This window comes from Lolium rigidum, chromosome 1 (assembly GCF_022539505.1).
Source record: "Lolium rigidum isolate FL_2022 chromosome 1, APGP_CSIRO_Lrig_0.1, whole genome shotgun sequence".
Taxonomy (NCBI): domain Eukaryota; kingdom Viridiplantae; phylum Streptophyta; class Magnoliopsida; order Poales; family Poaceae; genus Lolium; species Lolium rigidum.
In genome coordinates, this window is record NC_061508.1 from 343,423,929 (window position 1) to 343,439,299 (window position 15,371).

Consider the following 15,371-nt stretch of genomic DNA (forward strand, 5'->3'; position numbering starts at 1 on the left):
ATATTTTGTCTTAAATAATCGAAATTAATAAAATTAGACTTTTGCCTAATCTTTGAACGACTTACATTTTGAAACGAAGGGAGTACAAGTTTACACTCATTTTTTTTTTTGGAGCAAACGCCAGGAGCTCTGGCTATTCATTTAGGAAGAAAGGAAAATGATCCAGTTTATGAGGAAAACTGGATCGAAAACCATACATACTTAAGTACCTCCGACATGCGGACTACTCACAAAGTCTAAAACAACAACACAACAAGATCGAACAACTTGTCGACGACAAAATGCTACATATACGACAAAATGACACGAAGGTTGCATGAAGTGCATCCATCATGTAATCTCAACCGCCTTCTTCTTGGCGCCGACCTTGTTGCCCTTGGCCTTTTTCACCTTCTCCACATTCTTCACAAGGGAGCCAAACATCGTGATGGAACGAGGTGACAAAGGGGTCTTAAACTTGTTAATGTAGGCAGCAAGGGCGTTGTCATCGAACTCAGCGTTCTCTTTCAAGATGCCCAAAACACGCGCAAGCAACTCCTGAGATGTAACATCCTTCCGCAATTGCTTCTGCTTCTCGATGCGACCACTCCGACGAGGCGTGGTGGCCACCTCCTTAGGAGCACGGGGTCGCCTAGAGGGCGGCGAAGCAAGGATAGGCGGAGGCACATGTCGAAAAACCGAAGACAAGAAAGCATTGAGCTTGACAGTAGCGGGATCCCCGGGATCAACTTGGATGTCCTCCGCAGGCACGGTTTCTGGAACAACGACGCAGGCAGCAGGGATCTCCTCCAAAGGCTCACGCAAGGGACAAGGTGACTAAAAAATATTTTACTAAACAAGGAAACTGCAAATTAGCACAAATGCGTATATGTAATAATGCCTAGGGGAGCTCTTCTATTCCATTGGATAATAAAGAGTTTATGAGAGTAACTCTTCCTCCAATTACCAGCATTTTTCCTTGCAAGACCCAATTTGTTCCTTATTTTTCCTTTAGCAGGATCCTAATCCGAATTATTTAATTTTTTTTCTGTTGATGGGGACACCCAGATATTTCATGCGTAGTGAGCCAGACTTATTGGTAAAGATTCTTTCAAAGCTACTCTCTCTCTCTCTCTCTCTCTCTAAAGCATATCATAGTCAGTAAATGCCACTTTCATGAAAATTAATTTTCAACATTTGTTCAAACAAACATAAGATGACTTTCAGATTTCTAGCCTGCTCCAGAACAATTTTAAATAAGCACAAATGTGTGTTTATGTAACGCCTAGGCGTCTCTTCTATTCCATTGGACACTCAAGTCGGCCACAAATCCCAAAGCCTCCAGCTTCCTCTGCCTTGCTTGAGCAGTCGAGCTCCCCTTTTCAAAATATATGTAAGATGAATTTCAAAATAGAGGGAGCATATGCTCCCATGTTCGAAAACACCACTCCCAGATATTTGACCCAAACAATCTTTTTCCACGTTCCATCTTCATTAAAAAGTTTCCATGACCATTTTAAAAGTAATGCAAAGTTCATAATTTTCTTGGTCTTTTGGCATGCACAGTGTCTGCCAATTCATCAGATGGTATTTTTTCTTGTCTTTTCCTTCATCCGAGAGGAATCTATTCTTAATTTTGTCTAATTTTTCTTTTGTCCCTTTATGTATTCTATAGAAGAAAAGCATGTACAAAGGAACACTGGATAATAAAGAGTTTATCAGAGTAACTCTTCCTCCCATTAGAAGCATTTTCCCTTGCCAGCCCAATATGTTCCTCATTTTCCTTCAGTAGGATCCTAATCAGTAATTAATCTTTTTCTGTGGATGGACACACCCAAATATTTCATGGGTAGTGAGCTAGATTTGCAGGTAAAGATTCTTTCAGCGCTACTCTATCTCTCTCTCTCTCCCTAAAGCATCTCCTAGACAGTAAATGTTATTTATATGAAAATTAATTTTTAAACCTAACATTTGTTCAAACAAACATAAGATGACTTTCAGATTTCTAGCCTGCTCCAGAACAATTTTAAATAAGCACAAATGTGTGTTTATGTAACGCCTAGGCGTCTCTTCTATTCCATTGGACACTCAAGTCGGCCACAAATCCCAAAGCCTCCAGCTTCCTCTGCCTTGCTTGAGCAGTCGAGCTCCCCTTTTCAAAATATATGTAAGATGAATTTCAAAATAGAGGGAGCATATGCTCCCATGTTCGAAAACACCACTCCCAGATATTTGACCCAAACAATCTTTTTCCACGTTCCATCTTCATTAAAAAGTTTCCATGACCATTTTAAAAGTAATGCAAAGTTCATAATTTTCTTGGTCTTTTGGCATGCACGAGTGTCTGCCAATTCATCAGATGGTATTTTTTCTTGTCTTTTCCTTCATCCGAGAGGAATCTATTCTTAATTTTGTCTAATTTTTCTTTTGTCCCTTTATGTATTCTATAGAAGAAAAGCATGTACAAAGGAACACTGGATAATAAAGAGTTTATCAGAGTAACTCTTCCTCCCATTAGAAGCATTTTCCCTTGCCAGCCCAATATGTTCCTCATTTTCCTTCAGTAGGATCCTAATCAGTAATTAATCTTTTTCTGTGGATGGACACACCCAAATATTTCATGGGTAGTGAGCTAGATTTGCAGGTAAAGATTCTTTCAGCGCTACTCTATCTCTCTCTCTCCCTAAAGCATCTCCTAGACAGTAAATGTTATTTATATGAAAATTAATTTTTAAACCTAACATTTGTTCAAACAAACATAAGATGACTTTCAGATTTCTAGCCTGCTCCAGAACAATTTTAAATAAGCACAAATGTGTGTTTATGTAACGCCTAGGCGTCTCTTCTATTCCATTGGACACTCAAGTCGGCCACAAATCCCAAAGCTTCCAGCTTCCTCTGCCTTGCTTGAGCAGTCGAGCTCCCCTTTTCAGCTCAGCAAGAGCAATCATCCATGGAGCGCCCGCCAGAAGAGGCTGCTCTTGGGGCTCTTGGGCTCGCCGGCATCTGCGGCGAGACCCTCCGCGTCATCCGCACCCGCCCCCCGGGGTTCCCTTTCCTGTTCGGCGTGCTGATCACGCTCTCCCTCTCCTTGCTCGCCCACGTCGCCGCCTCTCGTGCCCTCTTCTCTGACGCCGTCGCCGCCACCTCCGACGCTAGCGGCGCCGGCTTCGTCCGCATCGCCGCCAACTGGGCCTCCTTCACTTTCGCGGAGGCCGCCATGCTGTGCGTCATCGTCCTCCAGTCGCTCGTCTCCACAACCTTCAGCGTCCTCTCCGTCGCCGCCGTGTACTCCGGCTTCGCCGCCGACGCCGACGGCGACGCCCGCGCCGTGGCGCGCGACCTCCGCCAAGTGCCCAGGTTCTTCTCCAGGTTCCTCGTCTCCGTCTTCCGCGGCGACTCCCGCCTCGCCGCGCGCCTCGTCCGCACGGGGCCCAGCGCCGCCGCGCGCGTCGCGGTCACCTCCTGCGTCGCCTTCCCGCTCCTCCTCGGCTACGCCGCCATCCTCGCCGCCGTCGCCGCGCTCGTGCGCCTGCCGCGGCCGGCGCTGCTGCTGGTGGGGGTCACCGCGTTCCTCGCCGGGGCGGCGCATGTCGGCGCGGTGTGGCGCGTGGCGTGCGTGCTGTCGGCGATGGAGGACGGCGCCAGGGGCTTCCGCGCCATCCACGGGAGCGACGAGCTGCTCGGAAGCGCCGGCAAGTTCTGGGCCGCTGCGGCCGTGTTCACGACGCTCGACGGATGCGCCGTGGCCGCGCAGCTGGCCTTCGGGGCGCTGGTGGTGGACGACGCGATGGGCCTCGGCGTGTGGGTCCGGGTCGCCCTGGGGGTGGCGTTGGCGGCGGTGCTGTGGGCGGCGGTGATGGCAGGGCTGGTGGCGCAGGTGGTGGTGTACTTCGTGTGCACGAGCTACCGCCGCCGCCGCGAGAGCCCCGACGACACCGATCTTGGCCGGAAAGGAGCAAGCTCTCGGAACGGGAAGCGACGGTGACGGAGCGCGCAGCAGACATCACACTGCAACTGCGGAGCTAGTGTCTAATTTGGTTAATCGACGGTAGTACGGAGTATTAAAGCTAATTTCTAATCCCTTACAAGTAGTAGTAGTATAGAGAAGGCGCTTGCGCTTGAAATTTGCATGCTTATAATTATATGCGATCGGTTATGACTACTACCAGTAATAGAGCTTGCGATGTATTGATAGATACTTGCTTTATACGAAGTACTACGGTTGTGTGTGCATTTGGAGGAGCTAGATTTATGAGAACAGTATTCACAAGACCAAACCAACAAATGTTCAATTTCTTGATAATTAGTAAGTTGTAAAGCTTTTGGTTCGTGTTTTAAAAAGAAAAAAACACAGCTGGCAGATCATCTAGCTAGCTTAAGCTTAAAAGTAATTGAATGCACAAGGCATCACAGCGCGCGTTTACACATGGGCATCCGGCCACTGGCATGTGTGACATCGTTCATCATCGTGTATCCTGAGAAGTACGTACGTGATCCAATCAGGATGGTTCATTCCAAGGAAATTTACACGTAGCGATAGCATTGCTACTAGCCAGAGTTAATACGTAATACTAGATGACGAGGGGTACGTTTTATTCAGGCCGGACAGGCCTCCCTGGTCGTATCAAAGCACGCCGCGGAGCGGCAACGCGGTTTGCGCAGCCGGCGTGCTGTGCCTTTCTCTGTTTGTTCGGTGACTCACTGACTTGACATTGCCGTGGCTGAGCAAACGCCGGTGACATGCGATATATCGTGTCCTGTGTGTGCTGCAAACGGCAACGAATCCGCGGCCAAAGCCAGTGAGCCGGGGCGTGGTCCAGCGGAGGGCTTGCCGAGACCGGCAACCATTGTTTGTAGACAGTTTGGATTCAGATTGCTCCTCCCTCGAATGAACGCCGTGTATATATAGGTGTGTCCACAAAACTTTAAAAAAAGTCTTAATTATTTATTTTTTATAAGAGTATGTCTAACAGGCTCCGTATTTTTCTGCCCCTTAAACGCGAGTAAAGGGCCCTATATTTAGTTTTCACCGGCCGAAAACTCGTATTCTGTTTTATGGGGTGGGGATACGGGTTCTGCTAGCTCGGACGAGTTGCCAACCCCTTAAAACAGGGTTTTAGACAACAATTTGCACAACAATTTCAGATCAAACATAGCACATCAAAAATATGTGATGCATAATTCATAGTTTTTAACATCACAACGCGATCATAGCCTATGTTCAAGCCACGGAAGTTCCCAAATGTGATCAACCATCAACGAGTTCATCGCCAACGGCGCCACCACTCGTCGGAGCCTCACCTCGACGAGTCGACGAACCAAGAGCACTTGCAGCACGAGCTTCACGGGCAACCTTCTTCCTCGCAATGATGTCCGCCTTGGTCTCCTTCCACCACGCCAGCTGATCCTCTCCATGTCGTCGGTGCGCATCATCATGATTTCCCTCTCCTCGGCCAAAAGCTCCTTCATGGCCTTGGCTTCTTTGATTGCGATCATCTTCAAGTCTAGCTCGGCCTTCATCTTGGCATCTTCCCGCCTTGCTTCCACCTTGGCAAGCTTCACCTCCTTCTTCTTCTCGGTGAACGGAGGTTGGGCTCCAATGTCTTCGTCGTCAATGCCTCTTTGGACTTCATGAGTTGATCCAACTTCTCCCGAAAGCTAGCTGCTTCACCTTTACCTTCACCCTCTCCTTGGCTTTCTTGTTGCCCTCGCGCTTGCCGGAGTTTCTCGCACTCATGTCTTCCGCTTCATCATCCATGGTGAGCAGTGCTTCCTTCTTGCACTTTGGTTCGCTATCCCTCAACTTCCACTTAGGAAGATGTTGAAGAATGGAAAATCAATGTTGGAACGTTCTTGGAGCCGACCATGTCTTTGTACATCTGTTGATCATACTTGGGCTGCACAACAACAATATTAATGTGATGTTTGCACATCATCAACACATACTATGGATAGCAACAAACTCGGAAAACTTACATAGTCCTCCGACACGCATCCACTAGGGGGGTAGTCGGCCACTTGGTCCATGGCAGCACTCCAATGAGAACAAGCTGGTTTGATGATGTTCGATCGGCCTTCAAGGGAGCGGTAGGATCTGTCGGCCATGCTATTGGTGCGAGGCTTCAGCTGGTGGTAGAGATCCTCGATGTGCTGCCAATAGCGCTTGCCGCCTTGGTCCACTCTGGTTCACGCATCTATCCCCACCTTGCTCCAAGCACGGACCAAGATCGCGTCTTCGATCTCGCTGTAGTTCGCCGTGCGTGGCTTCGGCGTCGAGGAAGAACCGGCGGCAGTCGAATCATCCTCAACCACCTCCTCGTCACCCTCATACTCATCCTCATCATCAATCCCTTCGACATTGTCCTCCTCATCGAACGCATCGATGTCGGTGTCCAAGTCCACCACGGAATCGTTGAGCATGTCCATGTACAATGTTGTGGACTCAACATCGAACACCTTGTCTACATCCATGGAGGGTGGCGGCGGCGCGGGCGTCACCGCGGACGGAACAGAGCGAGGAGGGGCCGTGGCCTTGGATGACGGTGGAGGCGCGAGGCCGACGCGGCTGACTGCCTTTGTCTTCACCTTGGACTGCGGGGCACCCCTCGGCCCAGCCGCCTTCGTCTTCATCCTGCTCCCCCTCTTGGCAGCCGGCGGAGCTACGGCCGGCGCAGGGGCTTCGAAGAATTGCTTCGGAAACCTCTTCCTCTTCGACGGGATGGTGGCGGAGATCATGGCCGACACGTCGCCGGCATTTGGCGGACCTCCGACGGGGACATCAACCACCGCGGCTGAAGGTGGTGCACCGCCGGCGATCGGCGGGCCTTGCGGAGGATCCATGGCAGCGAGATCCGGCCGCGTCATTGCCGGTAAGGGCGGGGCGGAGGAGATCGGGCGGCGGCCGCGGCGGTTGGGTTTCGCTGAAACCCTTCGCGTGCAGTGGAGGGGAGGATACTGGTTTGGCCCTCTATTCCCGCTTCCACCCCGCACAAGTAGGGGGCGAAGACCCGCCTATAATTGAAACAGGGAAAAATCGACGCGGGAGCCATTTTTACGGGGCCTGCTAGACGGCTGGGTAGAGCCCAACCCCGTATTTCGGCGGTTATCATAAGGGGTTTGGCCCTTTTAAGGGGTCTGACGTGCTCTAACAAGCTACATTTTAACGATCGTCAAAATTGGATGTCGAACTCAGACGGACCAAAATGCACTGCAACAACATCTAGGGTTTCTCGAATAATGCCATATCTCACACCGGGTTATATATGTCTCGGTCAACAATTGCACATTTGAAATACAAGTTTTATCAAGAATGTATTTTGTACGCACGTATGGGTGTGGGTATGTTTTGAACCGTTGATCTTTACCTCCTGATTTCCGCTTGCCGTGGTAAATGGAAAAAGTAATTTCAGTCTAAGTACAAAAGTAATTTCCGTCCGAGTACAAAAATAATCCATCTCTCTCCTCCTTATAGCTGAATGTCAAAGCAAAACGAACACCGACAGAAACACTCGCACTCATGCGTCTAACTACAAAAGTAATTTTCGTTTTATATATCACCAAAAATCGTATGGATGGTTATATGTTCTTTTTCTACCCTTTAGGATTTTTCTGCAAAGTTTTTAGGACTACTATTTTCTCCTACTCTGTCGGTTAGTTTTCACCTTTTTGGTTCATATAATTTCATTTTCTATTAATGAAACATGTGATTGCTCTCAAAAAGAATGTGCCTCTACTTTCTTTGGACGGAAGGCTTGAGTAAATTCTTGTTTTAAATTAATGAACCCATCACCAGTATAAAGTCATAAAAAATATTCAACGGCTACAACACTTGGATCCAAGATCCCAAATGAGCTTCGCAAGAAGTTAAGAATACCATCACATAAGACACCAATCTGCCCCCAACGCAAGACTGCACCTAGCAAACTAGGATACATGCAACATAGTTGGAGGCTCCTAGGCCGGAGCATCCTTGGCAGTGTTCTCTAGAACATGAATCTTGCCAATCACCAACTTCATCGCCTCCTGTCCATCGGACTCTAATGAGTGTAATTCTGTAAATATAAGTTCCCTCCCGCGCGACTGTGGCACTGCCGTCCTTAGCTCGTGGCCCTCCGTGCTCTATCCTCTAGGTCTCGCGCCGGTTCATAGTGAGACAAAAATGGTGGCGACAAGACCATAGTGGCGCGTGTTGGTGGGTGATGTCGATGGGTGTAAGACTACGATTCATTCGGTGACATGGGCATACCCTTCGGGTACCCATTATTAGTATACCTGGTTCGGCCCAATATGGAGAAGACCAAATATAGAGAGAAGGCCCAACAAGGCAACCCGAAGAAGTAGTCGACTAGGACTCTTGTAAAACCCTAGGCTGGTTGCATATATAAAGCTAGCCAGGGCACCCGAAAGAAGGAGGACAACAGAGAGACAGAATATAGACAACATAGCTCCGCCTATGGCGGCACCCTGTAAAACATATGATCATATACTGGATTGCTAGCAGCACGTAGGGATCCTCCACCGAGGGGACCCGAAGCTGGGTACGTCGTGTGCCTAATCTCGATCCCGGAATCTCCATCGTCGCTCTCCCGAAACCCTAGTCTACAATACGTAGGCATTGCCGAGGTGATCCCTCGTCAATTGGCGCCGTCTGTGGGAACTGGCGACGTTTGGATTTTGTTATTCGGGCGGGATCATCAAGTTCTTCATCGACATCGACGAAAAAAAAAAAAAAAAAAAAAAAAAAAAACGAGCTACCACCACGGTGCAATCAGCAACTTGATCGGAACTCTGCTGGTTCCGTCCGTGTTCTTCAAGGACAAGGCAATCAAACGTGAAGACAACCTGTGGCCAAAACAGCACTCCACATAAGAAGAAAAGGAGAGAAGTTTGTTTGGCGCACCCGCATCAATACCATCAAACAACCACTTCGTGAAGAAAAATAGAGCTAAGTATTCTCACATGTATTTAGACTAGTACTACTGCGTAGATCTTTTGACTTGTCTGCATTATACTTAGGCAAAGATATAGCTAGATGCTCGGTCAACAAGATGGAACTCATGGCATGAAACGGTGCAGTCTAGATGTGCCGACGAAATCCCAATATAAATTGCTCAGATCGGAACAAGCTCCAGTTATCTCGGCTACGCGGACCCGACAGCATGGACTCGACATACTCGGCTGTTCACCGTCATGGATCCGCCACCTCGACTGTGTCATCTTCATCGAATACTTTCGGCCAGGCGCCGCGCGACTACATCGACTGTCTTTTTGTTGCGCAATTATTTCGACATCGTCATCTAAATCGACCAAGTCGGTTAGGATCCGCGCGACTACATCAACAATGTCAGCCAGACGTCGCGTGCCTACATCGACTTTGTTCGTTGCACAACCTGCTTCAGCAAACGACTCCGTCGCACCTGATCAACGAAGCTAAGTGTTCCTTTTTCAAGAGTCAATTATTATTTACTTTCGCTACACCCAAAATACCTGGGGGCTGTGCCATTACTTCTTTACCGCAAATATATTCGGGTACTTGGTGAATTTCTTTTCTTCGGCTTAGTGGAATTATCTTCTCCGGAATATATCATTCTTCGGCTCGATGGAATATATCATTCTTCGGTTCAGTGGATATATCTTCTTCGGCTCGGATACATCTTTCTCGGCTCATTGGATTTATTTTTCTTCGGCTTAGCGAATTTATCTTCTTCGGCTCAATGGATTTATTTTCTTCAGCTTACTCGGATTTGGCTACTTCGGATTCCTCTTATAAAGTTATCATTGGTTTCTTCTAATATTATACTATCCAATGCGTTTCCGGGTCAAGAGAGTCATCTTCTACGATTATTACTGGAACTATTTTCTTCGGGTCAATGGATTCATCTTGTATGGTTATTACTAGATTCTTCGGATCAATGGATTCATCTTCTATGATAATCAGCGAATTCATCTTCTATGGGTATTACTGGATTCTTCGGGTCAATGGGTTCATCATCTGTGATATAGATGGATTTATCTTCAATATATGCTCTATATTTAATGGCGTAATCTTCAATATGGATTCATCTCAAATATTTCATCTGGGATTCATCTTCATATATTATTGTCTATGGCTTCATCTTAAATGGCGTCACCATATATGACGTCGCAACTCCGTCAAATTCTTTCGACATCATGGCTAAACACTCGGGGGCTCGACCATGACTTCGCCTCGGGTCGCAACTGCGACACAACATCTAAGTAACAATCATAACGTCACCCCAGCAGCGCTCGGAGGCTCGGCTATTTCTTCATCAACAATTTGGCGGCATCTATTATCGCTATTTGGTGGTTTCTACTTCGGTTCGACTTCCTCTATGCAGTCGAAGATTTCATCATGCGTCGACTCCATCGTACCCAATAAAGCTAAGTGTTCCTTTATCTTACACAAAGTTGATTATCATTTACTTTTGCCGCACTCGATGCTCGGGGGCTGCGCGGCGTATATTCACTTTACATATCATTGAATCTGAGCATCTGACACCGCATGTGAAAAAGAGAGTCAAGGAAAAGATAGAAAAAGTTTGTTCATTTGTGCAGGAGAAAGCAAATTTCAAAGTATATAAAAGAGAACCCGACGAAATTGTCTACGGTGAGGAACTCGACAAAATTGTCTTCAAGAAAGGACGAACCCGACGAAATCAAAATAGCACCCGATGGAATTTTCTTCAAAAGAGAACCCGACGAAATTTTACTCAAAGAGAACCCGACGAAATTGTCCTTAAGGAGGTCCCGAAGAATTATCTTCAACAAGGTCACGAAGAATTATCTTCAAGGAGGTCCCGAAAAATTATCTTCAAGCAGGACCCGAAGAATTGTCCTCAAATAGGACCCGAAGAAATTTTCCTGAAGGAGGAACCCGAAGAATTGTCCTCAAAGAGGACCCGAAGAATTGTCCTCAAGGAGGACCCGAAGAAATTTTCCTGAGGGAGGAACTCGACGAAATTATCATCAAAAAAAAAAAAAAAAAAAAAAAAAAAAAGGAGTAGAAAAAAAAAAAAAAGGGGAGAAAAAAAAAAAGAGGATGGACAAATCTTCGGGTCCATTGACTCGTCATTTGTTCTGAGCAAGAGCATCGGCGATGTGCCTGACGACAATATAGAAGAACCAATATATTCGGCTGTCTCATCAAGCCCGAGAGAAAAATATAGAAGAACCCGCAAAATGGGTCATTGCATCAGCCAAACAAGGCACTCGACAATATATTCTCAGAACGCCAAAGTTGCGATCAATTTCTGAATGCCGCAAATTTGCGAAGGTAAGACCCCAGATCCGTTCTGCTGGGCGTGGCATCGCCGAAGACTGCGCTCCGCTACTTTTATCCGTATCAACGGATACGAAGAAAAATCCTAACGGACGCGTTAGGTACCCGATAAACATGACTCGGGACTCGACGGAATGGTAAGACCTTAAGCGGCACCTGTCGATGTTTACACCAGTATCCCGGGATCATGTCCAGGGACGTGATCTTGAAGTAGGTTTTTGCGGATTGCCACTAGAGCAGTTAACTGGTACCTGATCCGTCAGATGAACCAGCCCCAATTACCAATATCCCTGTACAATATAGATATGGATAACAAATAAAAATAGCAATGGCTTGGACCCGACAAATATGGCCTGCGCCAAGTTCTTTATCGAGTAGTACAACTTGAGCCTATGTCCAAGTGCAAGCACCTACCCATAGGCTCGGGGGCTACTCTTATCAAGAGAGTTGTTTACCCTCCCGACGAGATACAAGTTTTTGCCCAAATGCTCGGGAGCTACTTTGAGAAAAAGAAAAATTCAAGTATGACAATATAGAATTGCGGGAGCCTATGATCAAACACAAGCATTTGTTCATAGCCTCGGGGGCTACTCCCATCGGGAGCGCTGTTCGCGCACCCAATCAATATGAAGAAGTTCGAGAAAGAATGACAATATAGCGGCATAAAATGTTGAGCCTACAACCAAGCGCAAGCACTTGGCTGTAGCCTCGGGGGCTACTCCCATCGGGAGCGCTGGTCGCGCACCCGATAGAAAAATAACTTCGACAGCATCTACAACAGTCAATGTTTGTAGACTCAACTCGATTCTATGACTCGAGTGGAGCCTACTCCCATCGGGAGCACATAGATTTCATCGAATTCTCCAGAAATATAGTAATTGACAGATACTCGAGTGGTGGTTCTTTGGGGGCGGAAGAAATCTCTGTCGGTCTTCCAACCCTGTCACGGTGACGCCTGAGGGTGCCATCATTCATTCTTGAAGGGCGTCAGGTGTACCCTCTTCCCACCCACCCTCACGTGCTGGGGGAATCCTAGGACCTGTCCGGGCAACAACGTCGTCGTCGTGGCATTCCTTCTTGCAGGTACTGCTTGGTCCGTGATGTTTCGGAGGTCTAGGAGCGTGGTGAAACTTCGTCGGAGGGCCCAACGGTTGAGGGCCTGGGCCATCATTGTTTTCTCTTTTTTTTTTCTCTTCTTTTTCATTTGGACTTGCTTGTGCTGTGGCCCGAAGAGTTATATCGAGTGGTTGCTATATTAATATAGCGGGACGAAAGACTATTTCGAGAAAAATTAGGTACTGAGATTACGCAAGAAATCAGAAATCAGACAGCTGGAATAAAGAAATGTGCATATATAAAAGTGTTGTGCCTCTTCCATTTGCTCTAGCCTCCTGCGAATTTTCTCTTAGGAACGCTCCAGCCTCCAGTAGTTGTGCTCTTCTCGAGAGCAACAGCTGGTCATCAATGGAAGAGGCCCCAGAGAAGGCCACTCTCGGGTCTCTTGGGCTCGCCGGCATCTGCCGCGAGACTCTCCGCGTCATGCGCTCCTGTCCCCCAGGCTTCAATTGCGTGTGCGTCATGGTGATCACGCTCGCGCTGTCCTTGCTCGCGCACGTCGCGGTCTCCCGTGTCCTCTTCTCCCACGCGGTCGCCGCCGCCGCCTCCGACGCCACCGGCGCCGGCTTTGTCCGCCTCGCCTCCCACTGGGTCCCTTTCCTTGTAGCGGAGGCTATCCTCCTCTGGGTTATTCACTTCCTCCATGACACCTCCGTGACCTTCTGCGTCTTCTCCGTCGTCCCCCTCTATTCCGCCGACGCAGACCGCGACGCCCGGTCCGTCGCGCGCGACCTCTCCGGACTACCCAGGTCCGAAGCCAAGAACTTCGTCTCCGTCTTCCCCGCCAACGCCCGCCTGATGGCTCGCCTCGCCCGCACCGGCGCGGAGGCGCGTTTCAACGCCACCGTCCGCGACGGCTTCCTCCTCCTCCTCGGCTACACCGCCCTCTTCGGCGCTGCCGCCGTGCTCATGCACCTGCCACGCGCGGCGCTGCTGCTGGTGGGCGGCACCGCGTACCTCGCCGGGGCTGCGTACATCGGCGCGGTGTGGCGCGTCGCGTGCATGCTGTCGGTGCTGGAGGAGGATGGTGCCGGGGGCTTCCGCGCCTTGCACGCGAGCGACGAGCTCCTCACACGCGCCAGAAAGTTCTGGGCCGCGGTCGCCGTGTTCACCACGCTCGACTTCTTTTTTTTTTTTTTTGAGCAAAACCACGCTCGACTTCTACGCCGTGGCCACGCAGCTCGGATTCGGGGTGCTGGTGGTGGACAACAGGATGGGCCTCGGAGTCGAATGCACCACGCTCCACACGGCTATGGGGAGGAGGATGCCACAAAGTCCTGGGCCGCGGCGGCCGTATGCACCACGCTCGACGCTTACCGCGCGCGTGTTCCCACCTGCGAACGGAGGAGAGCGAGCGCACGCTTCTGTTGCTCCACCTGAATCGGGATGTGGCCTAATCCGCTTTTATGTTGACTAATCCGCTTTTCTCGCTCCATCAGCACGTGACATGCCTGCGCGCGCTTTTTTCTGTTGCTTCCATCGGTGAGATTTGTTTGCCCCGACATGCACAGCTGCACGCCAAACTAGATTGCCTCAAAACACAAACAACAATTACTTCTAGTCCTAGGCAAGCCTAGGCCAACCAACAATGTCTTCTCAGTCTACAGTACGTAGCAAACTGTGATGACCATGATCAACATCGCCTCGCGCGGAGCATGCACTACATGCCCCACTCAATCTCAACGACTCACTCTTGACATTAAAACTCCAAGCACTACTCAGTAGTGGAGTACTACTAATTTGTTGTTTTACAACATCAGACCAAAACTACAAGAACCACCATGTGTACGCCCTGATAAAATCGATTTTTTCACATACAAGAGAATAGGATTGGGTCTCGATCTGCTGGCCAGAAACGCCACGCCGGCGTGCAGCAAACCCCGTCTCTGCGTTTCGATGGCGGGTCAGTCAGGGCGGCGATGGTGGCGGTATGACGGTCAACTTGCGTTTTGCACGCGCGCGATCGAGAGCATGCAGAGTCCGGTTGGTTTCTACGCCACCATCGCTGCATCGCACGTATGTGTTGGTCCTCACTACATGGGGACGTGACATGCACGCGTGCGGCAACACCAAACTTTGATCGAGGAGTTGCTCGCCCCGAAGCGCCTCTTCTTTCGTTGTTTCCCTATGTGAACGAATCATCAACCTTAATAAAAGGACGCGGCATCTCTTTTGGTTGGTTCCCGCGATTTCAATTCATTTTGGGGTGAAAGAATTAAAGATGACACATGCATCTTCCCAATGCATTTTCCACTTCACTTTATAATTTGTCTTGGAAAACCCGCATATACACTTATTTGTGGACGGAGGGAGCAGGTGTGTCTTTTCTTTCCAGCGCCATGCCACCAGAATTCAAATTTCTATGGTGTCTCATTAGAAGACGGAATATTAATCAGTGGGAGACGATGACTTCATCAATCTTAAGACCTATCAGATCAGTTTCGGTCTCTTGGAGATGTCAATCTTAAGACCTGCCAGATCAGTTTTGGTCTCTCGGAGATGCTCGTAGGAGTAGGATGTGCGTGCGTTCATAGGAGTAAGTTATGTAGGTATGTGTGATCATCTACTGTGTTTCGAAAAAAAAAAAGCGTCAGGCCAGCCCTCCAAGTCGTTCTCTCTCTCTCTCTCCCTTTTTTTTTCCCTACTTCGAATTTGAACGACACTAGCTTGGCTATCTCTGCAGCAAATGTTAGCACGATGAACCACATCTGTCTCTTAACACTAGTGGCTGGTTAGACAATACATTCTCGAAGTTCTCTCAAAAAAAAAAAAAAAGACACTACTTTCTCTAAAATGACCATACCCTAATTCCTCTCCCAAGGGGAAGTATACTAACAAACAATACAAGCCACGAAATTGTGAACGTACCAACTAAACTGGGGCCACCCAGCTTAAACTTTGATCCAACACAAGCGTTAAAATTGATTTATACTTGCAGACAACACTACTGCTACAACTTACAGTCTGAATATTA